This window comes from Taudactylus pleione, unplaced genomic scaffold, assembly GCF_031769625.1.
Source record: "Taudactylus pleione unplaced genomic scaffold, aTauple2 ptg000201l, whole genome shotgun sequence".
NCBI classification, from domain to species: domain Eukaryota; kingdom Metazoa; phylum Chordata; class Amphibia; order Anura; family Myobatrachidae; genus Taudactylus; species Taudactylus pleione.
This window is the reverse complement of record NW_028284603.1, coordinates 36,913,644-36,932,916: the sequence shown is the minus strand read 5'-3', so window position 1 is coordinate 36,932,916 and position 19,273 is coordinate 36,913,644. Positions and strand designations below refer to the sequence as shown.

The 19,273-nt window shown below is 42.6% G+C and overlaps 1 protein-coding gene across 1 annotated transcript in view; it reads right to left on the bottom strand.

Moving 5' to 3' along the window:
- Positions 1–17,230, bottom strand: part of EFEMP1 (EGF-like fibulin extracellular matrix protein 1) — a 114,529-nt gene extending 97,299 nt beyond the window's left edge. Inside the window, exon 1 of the mRNA XM_088477325.1 lies at positions 17,061–17,230. The gene's annotated coding sequence lies outside the window, so the exon portion shown is untranslated. The remainder of the gene's footprint in view (positions 1–17,060) is intronic.
- Positions 17,231–19,273: the final 2,043 nt, after the last annotated feature.

The window sequence follows — 19,273 nt, the reverse complement described above, 5'->3', positions numbered from 1 at the left end:
AGACAGTTTGTGCATGAGAGATCATTGCCAGCAATGTCAGCTGCCCACTGGTAGTGTCACGACCTAGCCTGCACCGCTCTGCCTTACCTTGCACTCCGCTGGTGATCAGCCCTGCACCTTCCACGAGACCCACTCCTGCCTGAACCTGTCTCCTCAGTTAACCCATTCCTGCACAGCCATTTTCCCAGCATTACCGGATTCTCCTTTCAGCTATCATCATAGCATTACCGGATTCTCCTTTCAGCCATCATCACAGCATTACTGGATTTCCCTTTCAGCCATCATCACAGCATTACCGGATATCCCTCTCAGCCACTATTCAGCATACCAGGATTTCCACTTCACTCTGGCAGTCTATCTGGATTCACCTCATTCTTTAATTCATGGCATGGCTTCCCATCTGGAAGGATTGGAGACCATGCAACACCAAATAGGACAGTATGTTCAAGAAATGGCACTCCGTCAAGATACCTTACAAGCTACACTAACTACTCCAAGTATGCCTGCAGTTACTTCTGTCTCCACTTCTGTGGTATCTGCTTCTGGAGTTCCTCCTCGTTTGTATTTACCTGCACCTGGCAAGTTTGATGGCAATCCTAAACTGTGTCATGGATTTCTCAACCATCGTGATGTACATTTTACATTACAACCCTTCAATTTCCCTACTCCTAAAACCAAAGTGGCCTATATTGTGTCTTTATTGTCCAGCTCAGCCTTAGATTGGGTTTCCGTGCTCTGGGAGCGTTCAGATCCGCTACTGCAGAGGTTCTCAAACTCGGTCTTCAGGACCCCACACAGGTCACGTTTTCCAGGTCACCCAGCAGGTGCACAGGTGTATTCATTACTCACTGACACATTTTAAAAGATCCACAGGTGCTTATAATTATTTCACTTTTAATTCTGTGAAGAGACCTGGAAAACATGCACTGTGTGGGGTCCTGAGGACCGAGTTTGAGAACCTGTGGCTACTGGATAATTACCTAGAATTTTTAACATCATTCAGGAGGAATTTTGATGAGCCTGGAAGAACCACTTCTGCTTCAACCAGTATTATGAATCTGAAACAAGGTGTTCGTCCTGTCAGTCAGTACATCATTCAGTTCCAGACGTTGGCATCAGAGCTCAGATGGAACGAAGAGCCTTCTGGCACGTACTATCGGATCGTATAAAAGATGATCTAGCCACTCGTGATTTACCCTCAAGTCTTAATGATCTCATTTCCCTCTGAACCAAGGTTGATATATGCTTTAGAGAGCACTAAGCTGAGAAGCACAGAGCTGATCATTTAAGGCCTCTTCCTCAACCTCCTCCTACCCGTTCTCTTCCCTCTCTTACAGATGAAGAACCAATGCAGGTTAATCATACCCGTCTTTCTAAAGAAGAACGACGCATTCAAAAGAGCCTTTGTCTATACTGTGGAGACACGGGTCACCTGGTAACTTCCTGTACCCGCAAGCCGGGAAACGCCCGTAGGAGTAATACTTCCATCCCCAAAGCAGAATGACTCTGTTTTGTCCATAGCTCTAGACATTAAGTCTAGTCCTGTATTTGTGTCTGCCCTCCTGGATTCTGGAACAGCAGAAAATTTCATGTCCTCACGTTTGGCAGATAAATGATAAATTCCTTGCGTCACCTTGGATAATGCTATCTCCTTGACCTCTATCGATGGTAGACCTATGCCTAATGGAACTATGTCTAAAAGAACCAAACCTATTAGAGCCCTTCGTGTTGAACATATCAACTTCTTAATCATACTCAAGGCTTCCCATGAGATTATAGTCGGATACCCATGGCTGCGTAAGCACAACCACAGAATTGATTGGAACACTATGCAGGTTCAGTCATGGAGTGCGGAATGCCAGGGGTCTTGTCTTACAAAGATCCGACCTGTGAGAAAAATTTAATGAATCGGATGAATGGTGGAAAGTGCGTACACACTTCACTTTTGGTTCAATATGGCACCATCGAATCGGATGAATGTTAAATAGTGCATAAGATGCAATCCTTCAATTCCACCAGTTTTTATCCAACAAACATGATGGAAGGTACGTACACACTCTTGCGATGTCAAATGAATGAGTTGAAATCGAAAGAACGGCCCAATGATTGTATAGCAGTGTACCCAGCTTAAGAGAATTTATTTTTTTGCTCATTAGCTACACAGAGATATTGCAACAAGTGTATGATTAACTCACATGAAAGTCATATAGTAATGCTGGGAATCGGTATGAAATACCGACAGTCTGGATCCTGGCAGTCAGAATCCCGATGCCGGGATCCCTACAGGGTTAATATACCAACACTTGCTGGTCAGTATGCTAACCCTCTCCCTCTCCCTACACTAACCCTAACCCTACCTCTTTGGTGCCTAACCCTAACCTACCCCCCTAGTGCCTGAACCTAACCTCCCCATTCCCGCACCATAAACCTTACCCTAACTCTAACTCTCCCCCTAGTGCCTAACCCTAACCCTTCCCCTTGCCCCATTACTTACCTTCGGCATCCCGGCGGTTGGGATGCTGGTGCTGGGATTCTGACTGGCGTCGGTATTCTGCCAAAGTTAATGTAAACTTCAGCATCCCGACCACCTGGATGCTGAACGCATACCATAATGCTGTATGCATCACCTTTATAGAAAGTCTTGAAGTAGCCATATTTCATTCCACAAAAAGCATTAATGAATAAATACATATAATTACTTAGATGGGTGCATATGGCAGAGACAGAGGGCCTGATTCACTATGGATCGCTATTGCGATCGTAACTGCATTTACGCATGCAGGCTGCTGCGAAAATATGTTAATGAATGCAATCGCAAAGAGCATAGAGACGCCCACTACTGCTTTCACACATCTGTAATACCTTTCAATCCTGCATATATATCAGGAACATCGGCCGCTCATGCACAATGGGTCTGACCTTACTCAGAAATTGCTAACCTCGTCGCACGCAGTGAGTACTCAAGCTGCGTATGCCGTCGCAGTGGCTAATTTTGTATGGCCATGTACCGGCGTTCAAACGGACAGGTACGCCTGTGTTTCTCCAACTACTCCCCAGTCACCACCCCCAAATGCTGATGACCCATCCCTTGATTTGTGATGGCTTTTTATCTGTGTAAGTGATTACAGTATGATCGCAATGCCAACTCACACACGTGACACTGCGATGCATACGCATGCACTGTATGCAACATCAGCCGATCTGAGTACGGTGTTGCAGTTGCGATCCGTGATGAATCAGGCTCAGTGTTACTAACAAATGAAGAGACCTTTTAATCCTGGCTAACAAGTTATTATAACACTACACAAGTGATTTGTATGTGATTTTGCAGCAATCTGTTCTTCTAAATCAATTATGCAAACAAGCAAAGTGCTACTACTGAAGTGATCGCATTTCTCGTGCTAGCTGGTGTTGCTGAGTGCTCACTATGCCATGGTGTGAGATTTATTTAGAAGTTAAAAGTTTGAAAGGTTGAAGCTGGCTGGCCATACAACAGATCAACTTTCAACTCCAACCATCCAACTGGTTGGTTGATTGGAATGAAAATCTGGTAATGGATGGGAGCAAATGACAATCAGCAATTTGCTCCCAAACACCAGAAAGCACAAAAAAAGGTAATTCAAGCAAGTTGGTTAAATCTTTGATTTAAAAAACTTGTCTGAACAACAGCTTTCGTCCGTTTTCCGGTGTTTGGGAGCAAATAGCTGATTGCATTGCCCCCATGCATTACCGAATTTTCATTTCAACCAACTAACTAGTTAGATGGTTGGAGGAAAGTTGGTCTGGTGTATGGCCAGCTTTATCCAAACCTCCAAAGACAAAACACAAACAAACAAAAATGTTTGTTATTATATGAGTTGTGTTGAAAATGTTAAATCAACTTAAAATGTCAGTAGTTATACTGTGCATAATATGTAAATTACAAAGCAGACTTTTTAATGGATAACCGTTAAATAAACACATACCAAACATTGTTATAAGATGTATTTTTCTATCCCATGAACCACCTTTGGTTGGTTTATCTGTTTATCCAGGAGGGCTGAAAAAGGTGATTAGTATCATACTGTAGTCTAAACACCTTACATATAAGGGATTGACTATACAATTATGAATACCACACTGTACTGTATACACCTTAACTATGGCAATGCTTCTTAGGGCAGCACAGATGGTGTAATGGTAGCATTACTGCCTCACAGCACTGAGGTCGTTGGTTCGATACCCACTACGGCCCTAACTGTGTGGAGTTTGTATATTCTCCCTGTGCTTGCGTGGGTTTCCTCCGGGTTCTCCGGTTTCCTCCCACACTCCAAAAATATACTGGTAGGTTAATTGGCTCCTAACAAAATTACCCCTATTGTGTGTATGTGCGTGTGCATGTGGTAGGGAATATAGATTGTAAGCTCCACTGGGGCAGGGACTGATGTGAATGGCCGAATATTCTCTGTAAAAGCGCTGCGGAATATGTGTGCGCTATATAAATAACTGGTAATAAATAAATAAATAAATAAATAAATAAATATAATACAAATGTATTATTAGCATGTCAATCTTTATTGGAAATGCTGCATAATCAAATATTTATTTTATCTGAGCGACCTGCCCTGGCTTTGCATAGGAGCAATTTAATCTTGCCACAGCCCCCTGCATCTCATAACAACCTATGCCATGTTATCACAGCCCCCTGCATCTCATAACAACCTATGCCATGTCATCACAGCCCCCTGCATCTCATAACAACCTATGCCATGTCATCACAGCCCCCTGCATCTCATAACAACCTATGCCATGTCATCACAGCCCCCTGCATCTCACCACAGACCCCTGATTCTCTCACCTGCTTCATACCACAGCCCCCTGCATCACACCATATGCCTTTGAATCTCACCACAACCACCTGCTTCTCACTCCTGCCCCCTGCATCTCACCAGTTTCACCACAACCCCCACTGCTGCTGCCCTGCAGCTGGCTGGGGCCCGGCCTTTGGGTTGTGCTGAGAAGGGCAGGAAGATCATGGATGAGATATTTGTATTACAGCTACCATAAGCATTATCAGCAGCATGTCCCCGGGGCTGGGTGATCTTTGTATATTTCCATAGCCTCCATGCACACCGCTCCTCAGTTGCCGAACATGGCAATAAACAATGTCCCCTTTGCACAGTGCACCCTGCATTTCCTGGTCTTCCTATTGAGCTTCTTCACTGTAGTGCCCCTGTCCAAGAACAGCACTGACTTACATGGGTTCACCGAGGGCATGTGGCTCAGTGGAAACATATGGAGAGGGAGCCCTTCACGGTGGAGGTGTGGTGGCCTAAGTCCACCTGCAGGTTCAGTGTAGGGATGGACATCGGAATCCGATGGCTACTAATTATCACTGTTTCTGTTCCAATTGTAGTGTTTTTACCATTTGATGGTGGTGGTCCAATGTTTGCCACCATCGAATGGCAATCAGTTGATGGTGCCCCGATTGTTTTTTTTTTTTCCAAATTCCTGATAGCTATGCCTTCCCTAACTCTTTCCTGGCTACTGTGTCTGCATCAGGGTATCTTCATGAGTTCATTGGAGGCTGTCTCTCACTCTCTGCCTTCCTTAGATGTGACCCTGCTCAGTCCCTGACTCCCTCCCCTCCCTAGGCTGCTGCTAAGCAACAGGGCACATTGCTATCTCTGATTGGCTCTCACTGTCTCAGAGAGGCATTTAGAGTGCAGCCCTTGGCCCTGCAGCAGCTGCAGTAGTAAGTCACTCACACAGCACAACAGTTTTTCTGTGGCTTGCTTCATTCTAAACCTCAGCTTCAGATGCCCTCTTGCTGTTTCAGCACTCTGGCCAGCTTTTATACAGTACTGTAGCTTGGTGCAAGTTTTTATTTCTGTGACTTGCTTAACCGAAATCTTTACAAATCCGTTCAGTGTTTCTAGAGATTAGCTCAAACGATCAGACAGACCCCTAAACCGGGGACTTTATTTTTTATATATAGAGATGGTAAAATATACCGTATGTGTATTGTATTACATGTGTTAAAGTAAAATATTGATCACATAATTTGTAATGTTCACATATGATCAGTCTTTTAAATCCTTCAACATACTGTACCTCCCAACAGCTCAACATATAAATAAGTTCACTCCCACAATCCACCAAAACAACGCCCTGGTCCGCCTCAAACAAGGCACACGTGATCACAAGGCCAAGTGACGTCACTACATTTGCTTCTAAAACAGGCTCAATATAATTTTCACAGCTTTGTCTTTAATAGGAGCACCAATACGGTGGTGAAGCGAATCTGTGGTATCTTCTAGGGTTTTAAATTCTTGCTAGCCTGGGAGGCAAACCTACAGATTCCTTTTATTAGAATAGGAAATCCAGGAATAACAGAGACAATGAAGGATACAGTAGCAAGTGGAGATTGGGAAGGGACATTACATCCCGCTTATAGAGATATATAAGCAATGTGCTTATGCTTCCCATCCTCTTCTTTATTGACTTTGATGTGGAGGGAATTGCACCTTCCCATTCTTCTGTCATGTACTGTATTTGCAAAGCTTAGTAGTAGATATCATTTTTATGTTAAATAATATCTATACATGAAATATGTGTTGTGTAGAAGTGGCTCAAATTGGCTCATATTAGTGCTCAACACTTAAATGTATAGTCAGTAAATATCAGAGCCGTAACTAGACTTTTTGGTGCCCTGTGCCAGAAAGAGCATTGGCGCCCCTCTCATTTTTTCAAAGGGACATAATGCACCCAAAAAAGGGCCATGACTTCATGGGGAAGGGCCAGGGAAGAGATAGGAGACGCCAGGAGATACTAGGGATGAAATAAGAGGAAGCTACAAGCAAGAATGATAATAAACAAAAATTTCACAGGCCCAAACAGCGCCCCCTGACCAGTGGTGCCCTGTGCGATGGCACCGGCCGCACTACCCTAGCTACGGCCCTGGTAAATATTATAGGTAAGACTTATCTATGTATCCTGTGAGATTGTCTATCGCCTCAAACTTCCTACCACGATATTTGAAAACCTCTAGAAATGAATTCCAGCAAACATAAAGTGCAGCATAAGATACATAAAGTGATATAGTGTAAAACCATAAAACAATTGTATTAGAAATCTTAATTATACTGTATTCATTTTTGGTACAAGGCTATATTACTATTTAAGTGCTGAGCACAGGCTTGGACTGGGCTGCCAGAGAATTAGGTATTTCCCCGGTGGGCCCCTCAGTGTTTGGCCACGCTCCTTTCTGTGAGGGGGTGGGGCTTTGCGGGCTGTGAAGGGGGGGTTCACTGCCATCAGGCCCGGCCAGATTAACAATGGGGGCCGGTGGAGCATCACTGATCCAGACCACTTCCCATTCAGCACCCGGCCAGCCACCTATAGCCAATTAAGCTCAGCCAACCCGTGGGATACCGAAGCCCCGCCCACCCACGGGATGCTGGAGCTCATGGGTTTCCAAGTTCCAACCATTTCCTCACAGTCCTCCAAATGCAAATGAGCAGGGAGGAGACTAGAGTGGGCACATATGAAAAACGTGGAGCTGCAGTATGACAAGGGAAATACCAAGCAGATGAATACATGGATACAGGGCAGCTACATGCATCCCCACAGGTCAGTGTAATATCTGGTGCTGCTCTGCCTGCTCTGTGTGAGTGTGATCTTTATCTGGGGCTGTGTGTATGTTTTAATGTATGTATGTATGTATGTATGTATATATATATATATATATATATATATATATAAAATATAATTTGTCTATATGTGTACATATATTTGTCTATATATGTATATATTTGTCTCTGTATATACTTGTCTATATATATGTGTATATTTGTCTATGTATGTATATGCATATATAAGTATATATATGAACAAAGACAAGCGCCTGATAGTGTAGTAGATAAAAATATCATGAATTATATGTATATATATTCATATGTGTGTACCATAGATATACTTGTATGTTAAGCATATAAGGAAACAATCCTTAAGGGGGGTATCCACTAGACGATAAAGTTGAACGATTGAACGATAATGATAAAATCGTTCGATAATCGTTCAAACATCATTTGAACATCGTTTGCAAATCGTGCAGTAATTGTTTCTAACGATGTACGATGCGCGCTCCCGCTGGTCGTTTGATCGTCTCCTCCATCGACTGAACATGCAGGTCAATTTCACTTGATTGCTTACAAATCGTTTACACATCGTTTACACATCGTTCACGCTGAACGATCAAACGATGAACCACTGTCTGCCCACTATAGCTGAAAGCTCTCAATCACAGATTAAAACAACATAGGCCCTCATTCAGAGCCGTACGCTCTGAGCAGAGCGCACGCTCTGAATGAGGGCCGCCCTCCATAATTATGGAGCGTCCTCCTGGACGCTCGTATAGCTGTGGGTCACCACCCACAGCCTATACGAGCGTGCAGTTTGATGGCCGCGATGGTCGTGACCATCGCGACCATCGCCACTGCAAGCCGGAGCCTGCGGTTGAGGTTTTCAACCGCAAGGCCCGGAGTGATTTTGGCTCTGTCAGAGCCAAAATCACTCCCACTGACATCACTAGTGATGTCAGTGGGCCGGCTTCTGACGGTAGGCGTTCCCTTGGGAACGCCCCCATCAGGGAGGCACGCCCCCGGCACGCCCACCAAAGGGGGCGTGCTGTCAATCAACACCGACAGCATGCCCCCTTTGATCAGACACAATGAGTGAAGGAAAGTCCTTCGCTCGTCGCGTCTGGCGCATGCGCACGACGGAGCTCCCGCCGTCCTGCGCATGCTCAGTGCAGACCATCGACCCACTTGCGAGCGGACAGCCGCTCGCGAGTGGGTCTGAATCAGGACCATAGTTTATTGTTAGATCTTTTGCAAATCATTTGCAAATCTTTTGCAAATCTTGTGCAAATCTTTTGCAAATTGTTCAGAGTGGAAGATCATATTTCAAGGGAAACTTCAAGGGAAAATCGTTAAGAGGTTGGACAGGGATAAAATCGTCTAGTGGATACCCTCCATTAGATTGCTCTCAAAATTGGTTCCACGTCAGACATGACCTTCAGCTTATGTTTCATCGCCCAGGAAATCACCGACCAGATAGCTACAACCTTATTGGAGCAGAATAATTTGCTTCCATAGTGTGGTATATTTTGTAAATATTCAGTTTTAATATACAAAGCTACACATATCACACACAAAACAAACAAGAAAAAGTAGCTTATCTTATAAGTCACAGCGATCAATTCCTGTTGGGGTACCTCCAGGTAGTATGAGTCCATTCAAGTCATATAAGGTAGGTATAGATGATGTATAGGGATGGTGTATCTAGCTAGATAGAAGAAGTATATCTATGGTAGAAGAATATGAATATATATACATTTAATTCATGGTATTTTTAACTACTACACTATCAGGCGCTTGGCCTGGTCCCCCCCTTGTTCCTAGATTATCTGACCTACCAATCAGCATTTTCAAGGACTAAGCTGCCACCTGCTTGCTAAAAAGGAGTATAGTGACACATATTGTTAGAAGAAGGAAAAAGACTTCCAATAGTACCACCTACCCTTGAGAGTGAACAATTTAAGGAGTAGCGCCACAGATCTATTCTATTTTTTTCATATATATATATATATATATATATATATATATATATATATATACACACACACACACACAGACACACAGATACATACACACTCATGCAGGGTCAGACTGGCACAATTGGTGGCTGATGTGGACCCACTATTTTCAGAACCCAGGCCGCCAACGAGGGAAGTCAGAATGATTTTATGTTGTGGGGGGGCAACATGAAATCATTCCAAAGCCCCTGCGCCCCCCCTCCCCCTCGCCTCCCCTCCTCCTTACTTCTTTCTTATTTTATTTGTGCGCACAGGGACTGTAGTGGCAACCACAGACCGTCAAGGACTGTGCTTTATAGCAATAGGCTGCACAGCCTCCTTGCAGGGGCTGTGCAGCTGGGATCGGTATGAATGACCGCCGGACCTATGCCCGGTGGTTCAAAACCCGACAGCAGAAGACCGGCAGTGAAGATCCCGATGGGGTAAGTAAATTCACTAATCCTAACCCTTTCCCTCCCCTAACCTTTCCCCCCAGTACCTAACCCTAATCCCCCCTGTAAGTGCCTAAACCTAACCCCTCCTTCCTCGCAGCCTAACCCTAACCTCCCACCGGGGTTGCCTAACCGTAACCCCCCCTTTCCCTAGCATAACCCTAACCCTCCCAGGGGGGTGCCTAACCTAATTCCCCCCCGGATTCCTTAACCTAACCCTCCCCCCCTGCGGCTGTCCGCGCCTGCCACCCGGCCTACCTTCATTCAGTATGCCAGGCGTTGGGCTCCCGGCGTAGGGAATGATAGGCGTCAGGATTACACAGTCAGGAAGCCGGTGGTCAGCATTTTGACCGTTGGCTTCTTGACTGCATCCCTGTGCAGCCTATTGCTGTAAAGCATAGTCCCTGACCGTCCACGGTGTGCCATGCCTTTCAAATGTTTAGGGTGGCGAGCCTCTCCCTTACCTCGCCAACTCTGAAGACCATGGTGCCAACACCACCCACCCACCCATTGCTCACAAGGTATGAATTTGTGCTACACAGAGCACAGAACCAGCAGCAGCCAGCACTGTCTCTGAAGTGCTGGAAGTTCCTGACTTGTGTGTTTGACTACTGTGCGTATTAGTTTATTAATTTACAGCATTGACTAGGGATGTGGGATGAACACTTATAGAAATATGGCAATAAACAGTAAGCAATCTTCGATTTTTTTCTTTTAATCTAAACTATTCTAGCACTCAAGGAAAGACAGACTATACAGTACATACCCGTTCACAAAAAAGTTATTGTTATAGCTTCAATATGGGGCAGATTCAATTAGCTGCAGGGTTTACCCTTCGGCTAAAGCTCCGTCCTGAGCTATTCAATTAAGGCTCACTACCCTGCACTTTAAGCCCCAGAAGGTGCTCTTAATGCATAAAAAACATGTTAAATGCACTCTCTGGGGCTTAACGCGAGAGGCAACCCATAGATTCTAGACACTTAACGTGAAATCTATGGGTTAACAACACAAGCTAGCCACAGGTTTACCTCATAGGGAAAATGCATAATAATTGAATAGTTCCGCCCATTAAATCCGGAGCTTTACCTGCGCAGTAAACACTGTGGCTAAATGAATCTGCCCCTATAAATTAAAGTAGTTGAAGGTAGGCCAGGGCCATCTCTTCCATTGGGCTTGTTGGGCAGTTGCCCAAGGGCCCGAAGCTTGTAGGGGCCGCCTCCCTGCAGCCTCAGCCAATTGGTAAATTTGTGATATTTTTATAAACCAGTCACTGGTGCACTGTTTTCTAATCTAACCTCAATCACCACCAGGTGATGAGTACTCACCTCAGTCCCAGTTTCACTCATCCGCCGGCTTCAGACCAGTCAGACAGAGTCACTCTGCATGTGTGGGAGGTCTGATGGGCATGCAGAAGGGTTTAGTTTTATTGACCATTTACATTTTTTTTTCTTGTGAATGGGTGGGTAAGGGCCCAGGGCATTGCTTTGCTCAGGGCCTAGACTGCTATTAAAACAACCCTGAGGTAGGCACTAGCTACACCCCCCATGGAACTAGCCACACCCCATGGCACAAACCACACATCCTGTGCAGATCACAACCACACAGCATTTGTCACACTCTCACATCACTAGTCACACCCCCTGTAGTGGCACACAATAGGCCCTTAATCAATTTCAGCTCCAGGTCCATGTGGACCTTAATCTGGAACTGACTCTGGCTTTTTGAAGGGCTATTGTTAGTTAACTCCTCCTTCATCTATTTGCACATATTATTGCCACGCCTCTCTGTTCACTGGTTACACCAACCTTGGCATATGGTAACGCCCCTTCAGTAGGCCCCTACTATTGCAATCCCCTGGTAGGCCCTTCATGCCCCAGTCCGACACTGGCTGAGCATACTTGTATGTATACTCTCCCGCAATTGTCGGGAGACTCACACATTTTGGGAGTGCTTGGAGTGTAGTCCAACCTTCTGGATCCCACCCGGTTACGGGACTCTGGCTATATAAATTTTTTTTGACATTTAAGGCATCAACCTGGTTGGAGGAGATAGTGAATTCCGGACTTCACTTCCATAACATATCAGGTCGTGATCTTTCATATTTGTTTTTATATTTATGTTTTGTCTTCTGTAATTAAATCGCTGTTCAGCTACATATATCATCCCCTTTCTTTACATGATGAGGATGTATGGCTGAATGATGGAAGATGGAAGGGTTAAAGAATGACACCTGAAAAGAAACCATTACAGGCACTGTTAGCGTACACTGAATGTGAGTAAGGTACGCAGTACCGTCTCTGCGCTGGGCTGATCACTTATTTTGACCAAACGCACGGTTATCATATAAAGTGGGAAGATAAAAGATACCCAGATATATACAGATTCACACTTTGTTATGTGAGTCTGGTACGCAAAATATTTATGATCTTCTGTTCTAAAATAGAGACGAAGTTGAAAGAAACATATATATATTTCCATATTGCTAAGAATTATTTTTTATGTTTTTTTTACATATGCATCATGTGGAGCCCTCTGTGATTATTTGAAACTACACAAAAAGGATTGTGGGCGATTAAAGACAATTAAAGACACCTCTCATAAGAATACGTATTGTCTTAATATCTTATACTGTTTTTCACTTTATATCCAGCACCATCTAAGGGCACAATAAGATTTCTAGCATAGTTTAAATGTAGATAAGTATGGTTAATATCATATTCATGTAAAGGCACATTCTGCACTACACCTTGTCAATTGCTTTAATAATTGACAAACAATAGGTTTATACAGAAACCAAGGGAGGAGAATCAGTGTTGAGAAGTCCTGCTGAATTATGTCTGACTATTAACAGAATCAAGGCATTTATATTGGACAATAAATCATTTATTTATGGTGGTTATATGTTTTAGGGGTATTCAATATTATTTTTCCGCATAATATGTATCTATAAAATTACTAAGTGTAGTCTCTGCAATCTCCATTATGTACAGTGAGAGCAGGGGTACATGCCCCTCCAATGTCTCCCACCACAGATGGGATGAGACAGATCACGAGAGGACAGGAGCACTGGCAAGTATAGTGGGGAGGGGGCAGGATGGCAGGGCAGGGGTGGGTCAGAATGCTAGATTCTCTTTTGTCATAGTTAGTGTTGGCAGTTTAAGTGAGAGGATTGGTGATTATGCCCTGCATACATTAAGTCAACAACTCACAATGGGTACAGGACTCAATTTACCAAGCAAATCAGGGGCGAAACGCGCGTCTTCTGACCAGTAGAGTGAATCTGCGCATGGACTGGACCACAGGAGCGAATATTGGGAACTCACCTTCTGATGTAAACGGTATCTGACACACATATACTGCAATCTTTAATACTCACCTTCTTAGTGAACTCTCATTGAAGAAGTGCTAATCCTGTGCTAGCTTTTGCTAACAGGATACTTACCCAGGATTTCCCCAACAGCAGATCCACCTGCACTTTACCTCATTTCCATATCAGGGGCAGACTCCTTGCTCTCTCACCATTTTTGTTCACTGCTACCAGGAACACATAAGGGCATTAGAAGCAAGGAGATCCTGTACTTAACCCTGATTACTCTCATATTTTTAGTTAAACTTATATGTGTACAGACTTTGTTTAGATAATGAACACAGAGGGTGTCACAACAATATCGTTCTTAACGAATTATTACCATCCAGCATATGTGTAAAATGTTTATGTATGGCATCCTCGTATACCTGACATTTTGTCTGTTATTACAACAACGTATGCGGTTTAGTTAGGATTGTAACAGTGTATGCTTTTGTAGCAATTACATGAGTCACCAGCGTTACACAGGGGTGACACAATTAAAACTTTATTCTCTGCTGATACTCTGTTGGTGATAAACACTGTGGTCATCTATGTACCCCTGTTATCTAATGGGGAGATTTTGATTCCCTATTATATAGGGACTATGATGACTACTTTGGGTATAATTAAATGATATTTCTTCTAAGAAAGTACACTTATGAATATGAAATATTACCACCGTTATTATCATCTTTAATTGTTATGTCTATATGTTGAGTCTCCCATATCCAAAATGCTTGGGACCAGGGGTATTTTGGATAATGGAATATTCTGTATTTTGGAATAACTGCATACCATAATGAAATATCTTGGAAATATACACACAGAATGCATTTATGTGTTATATACACTTTATACACACAGCCTGCAGGTAATTTTATACAATATATTCAATAATTTTGTGGTTCAAACAAAGTTTGTGTACAGAAATGAAAGTCCTTTTAGTTTCATATACACCTTATACACACAGCCTAAAGGTAATTTTATACAATATTTTTAATAATTTGTGCCTTAGACCTAGTTTGTGTACATTGAGCCATCAAAACTCAAAGGTTTCATTATCTCAGTCATGCCAAAAAAATTCTGTATTTCTGAATATTCCATATTTCGGAATATTCGGATATGGGAGACTCAACCTGTGTGTGTGTATGTGTATATATATATATATATATATATATATATATATATATACATACTCTATTTCCCCCAAAAGCTCAATTTATTTATAATTACCCCAATATCTATCATTATCTGTTACAATATTTTTTATGTTTCTGTAAAAGAAGTTCTGCAGAATAATTTACTCACCACAATTACACACAAGCTGTACTAGCTATACAGACAGTAAACTTCTTCCTGACAGATCTATATTACTTTTAAATCATATATTTGCTTAAGTTATATCAAGCCACATTGGAGTATTCCCTTTTTTTTTCATATATGGCTTACTCTGTTATGCACGTGTAAAGCACCCATATTTTAACTTGATTAACAAAAGTTATGCTTTAAACTTATTTTATTTCCTTGTAATAGTTCACAAAACAAGAGTCTTTCTTTTTTCTGTAGTCAATAACTAGATCCCAGGAGAGGACAGGAGCACCGCCACATATAGGACCTCATTCAGAGTCGGTCGAAGCGGCCGCACGGTTGTACGCGAAAAGGGGCCGTATATGCAAATGATTCCCTCGCAAGTTGCGTCCCTAAGTTCGGATCAGTAGTTGGCCGACCAAGGGGAGGAAGCGGTCGGAAGACAAAAAAGTACGCCCCCTTCTCGTACGCATTGCACGTCATCTCCGGGCATATAAGGATTAAACGAGACCATCGGCAACCATCGAAACTGGTCGTAGAGCTTAAGGTTGACCATACCCTCTCTTAAGCTCTACGATCATGTCAGTGTAAAAACCTCCCATATCACATGTACCATGACGCTACTTTGTTAATTATGCACTCCCATAAACCGTATGCACTCCCACAAAACACCGTCCGCATAATTAGGCACGCCTGCGTTCGGATCTCCACTCCCCGTTTTCAAGCACCTTCCCCTGTTACCACCCAGAAATGCCTCAATCTGTCACTCAAACTACCGACCTGGCTGTGTTCAAGGAGAGAGAAATTTCTGATCGTAGCGGCTAGTTTGCGCACGCGCATTGCAAACTGTACGCATGCGCAGTATAGTGAACATCGGTGGTGTACGACCGTGCGGCCGCTTCGACCGACTCTGAATGAGTCTGGACGGCAGAGCAGGGGCGGGTCTTTTTGTCAGAATGCTAGATTCTCTTTTGTCAGTCAGTGTTGGAGATTTAGGTGAGGGGATTGGTGATTGCATCAACAACTCACAATGGGGACAATGTCAAGTGACTAATTGGGGAGACCTTGCTTTAAGGCATTTCTGAAGGGCTTTGACCCCTTTTGAGACCAATGGAAAGTAATGTCAGGTGGCTGTGGGTTGGACACAGCAACCACCACCCTGCGACAGGGATATGCCACTATTCCCCTCTCTTTAAATATTGCATTAAGACTGTACCCATTTTTTTCAGTCATCATTGCGTTATATTGTTATTATTTGGGAATAATGGTCCTGGTGGGGTTAGTTTTGGTTAAATTGTATGTTATTGTATGGTTTTCCTTAGCAAAAACACCAAAAAACACTGAATATTGTAGTTAAAAAATAAATAAAATGAAAATAGATGCTAATACTAATTACTACTACTACTACTACTACTAATAATAATAATTAATACTAATTACTAATTAATTACTGCTCAATGGCTACATACACTGTATTTGGATAATTGTAAGTGTTGGGTATGTGTTACCTGTCACAGATTCAGTAAAGCTGCATATACACACAACGATTTGCTAAACGATATCGTTTAACGATAATAGTTTGAAAAAATCGTTCACTTTCTGAGTCAAACGATGAATGATAATCGTTCATGCGCGTTCACATTTGTAGTTTGCAGTTTGTAGTTCAGTCAGACTTGTCTACTCAACGATTTTCAGTAAGGGAATATGCAAAAATCGTTTGTAGTTCAAAAAAATCGTTCATTACACTTTAAAAAATCTGTCAGATAATCGTTCATAAAATCGTTGGTAACAAAATCGTTGTGTGTATATGCAGCTTAAAAAGTAGCTTTCAATAATATAATAATATAAAACAATTTTGCATTAATTTACAGTAATTCTGACTTCTATAAATGTTATATTAAAACATAATAGGTATGTCCAATGAATGTATAACATTTGACTATAATTAGCATTTGAATACACAAATTAATACATAAATAGTCCAAAGTTATTATATATAGTGGGTTGCAAAGGTCCTTGACCTACAATAACTCTGACCTACCCGTACTTAGTAACTAATACTACCTTGGCATGCCTGAGTACATTGCTGGCACATAAATAAATAAAATGACTCACAGATTATGTTTTGTTAAATATCTATGGATACATTTGATGCAGGAATAAAAACATTGAGTTTGCAAACTAACAATGAACAACTTTTGCAAAACATTCTGAAAATAATATCACACAGCCAATAAATAAAAATTAAATACATTTCTCCATAAAGTTTTCATATAAAATGTGACAATAAATGTAAACTTTGTACATAATAAAAATAAACAGTTCATTCTCTTACTTTAAATAGGTCAGTGTATGATCCAGTTGGAAGTCATAAACGTGATTTCAGTTGCAGGTGGGAAGATAAAAGCAGGAATGAGATAAAAGCATGCACAGGAGGGTGTGCAACTATTTAGGCAATCTCTGGGAGTAGAGAACCGAGAGCAGATCAACGCTCTGCTGCTTCAGGCATTTGGATACTGTGTTGAAAGGAGGTATTCATTTCAGCCTGGCTCCAAAGACACTCCTCTTTTCTCTCACTCGCAACATATCCTCCCATTATTTAAGTATATGTGATGTGTTAACAGACCCTGCCAGCTCACATGCAAACTGGATCTTCCAATGAAAACATTATGACCCATATTTATAAGAAAATGTGTATATTTTTATGATTTGACATTTCATTTGCCACAGAATGTAACATTTTTTTTATTACTCTTAGTCATAAGCCACATTACTTTTTATGTTACAGTACCTTACGTCCAAGGCTCTTTACTTAAATTTAGCTAAGACGCATGCAGGAGTGTTGAAGAAACATTCTCCATGGACATATAAACAGTACAATATTTGAAAATAGCAGTAGAATTATAATTTAATGGTTGTTAGTGTGGCCACAATTAGGAAAAGAGTGTCAGAGACAATGGAGAATGACCCTAGCAAATAATCCGCTTTTACGTGTCATTTTATATTATGTATTTGATAATGCTACCTAGAAGCTGGTTAGTTGCTATGGGAAACTTCCTATACATGTCCTATTCTCCACTCTTTTTACAGCTTGATTTATCTCCCCCTTAAGCCTGATCTGACTAATGCTGGGCATACATAATACAGTTATCTGGCCAATCCGCTCAATATTGGCTGATCAGTCAGATAATTGCACAGTGTATGCGGTTGACCAATCTGAAAATATCAGTCGGTCAGGTAGACTGTATCTGATGTCCGTATGTCCAGCCACGGCCAACCGACAGACATTTCCCCTGTTCCTTCACAGGGAAGGAATGGGGAAATGTTTCCCTCTCTAAGGAGAAGCGCATTTATCGGAGCCAGTACACTGTGAGATATCTCACAGTATATGCCCATTATATCTGCTGAGTGGCAGGCTGCCAGATAAAATGTTTGTGTCAGGTTGAGGATTAGGATCAGCCGTTATTCACCTCAGCGCTGGCTTCCCCTGACCTCCCAAGCGGTCAGACGCCAGGCACGGTGGCGAGTGACGCGCTGAGGACTATACCTGGGGTCTGCTGGGACATCCATGTGCTTGCTCCGTGATGTGGTTTCTGCAGTTACTGTCATGAATGCAGCCATGACAGTCTATATCCTGATTAGCCCTTTACCCAATGGTAGCATTGGTTGCTGTCAGCTGACACTATCCTCCAATGGATTGCTACCTTAGGGTATTTAACCGGGCTCTGGGCAACAGGAAGTTGCCTGTACAATGTAATTATTTCCAGTAAAGACTTGCTGTTGCAGCATTCCAGGTCCCAAGCTCCATTGCTTCTAGTGACTTGTTCCTACTGTTTATCCATGGTGTGTGTACTCAGTATGTCTTCTGAGTACAATCTCCTTGAGTCATCTCCTGTGCCAGTTCTACATCTGAAGCCACAGTGTGTGTACTTAGTATGTCATCCAAGTACCATCTCATCATACCATTCTCCTGTGCCAGTTCTGTACCTGAAGCCACCATGTGTGTACTTAGTACGTCATCCAAGTACAAGCTCATCATGCCATTCTCCTGTGCCATTTCTGTACCTGAAGCCATCTAGTGTGTATTTAGTACATCATCCAAGTACCATCTCATAATATTCTTCTGTGCCAGTCCTGCATCTGAAGCCACAGAGTATGTACTTAGTATGTCATCCAAGTACAATCTCCTAGTGCCATCTCCTGTGTCAGCCTTGTGTCTGGATCAACAGAGTGTGTACTCAATACATCACCCCAGTACAAACTTCCAGTATAATTTTCCTTTGCTTTCCATGTGATGTGTTCTTCCATTTCCCACTGGTGCTGGATACCTGACCAAAGGGCTGCGACTTGCTTGCTGGGTGCAGCTTAAGCTCAAATCCCACTTGGAGGGGTCACTGGTGAACACCTCCCAGTAAGTTAGACTCCGCGCCTTTGGTCAGGTCTATCCAACATCTGGTACAAGTGGATGAGGAAGTCATTTATCCAGGCCCCTCGTCCCCTGTTCCTTTTTCAACCTGGGTCCACGTCTTCTAATACCTCAGCAGAGGG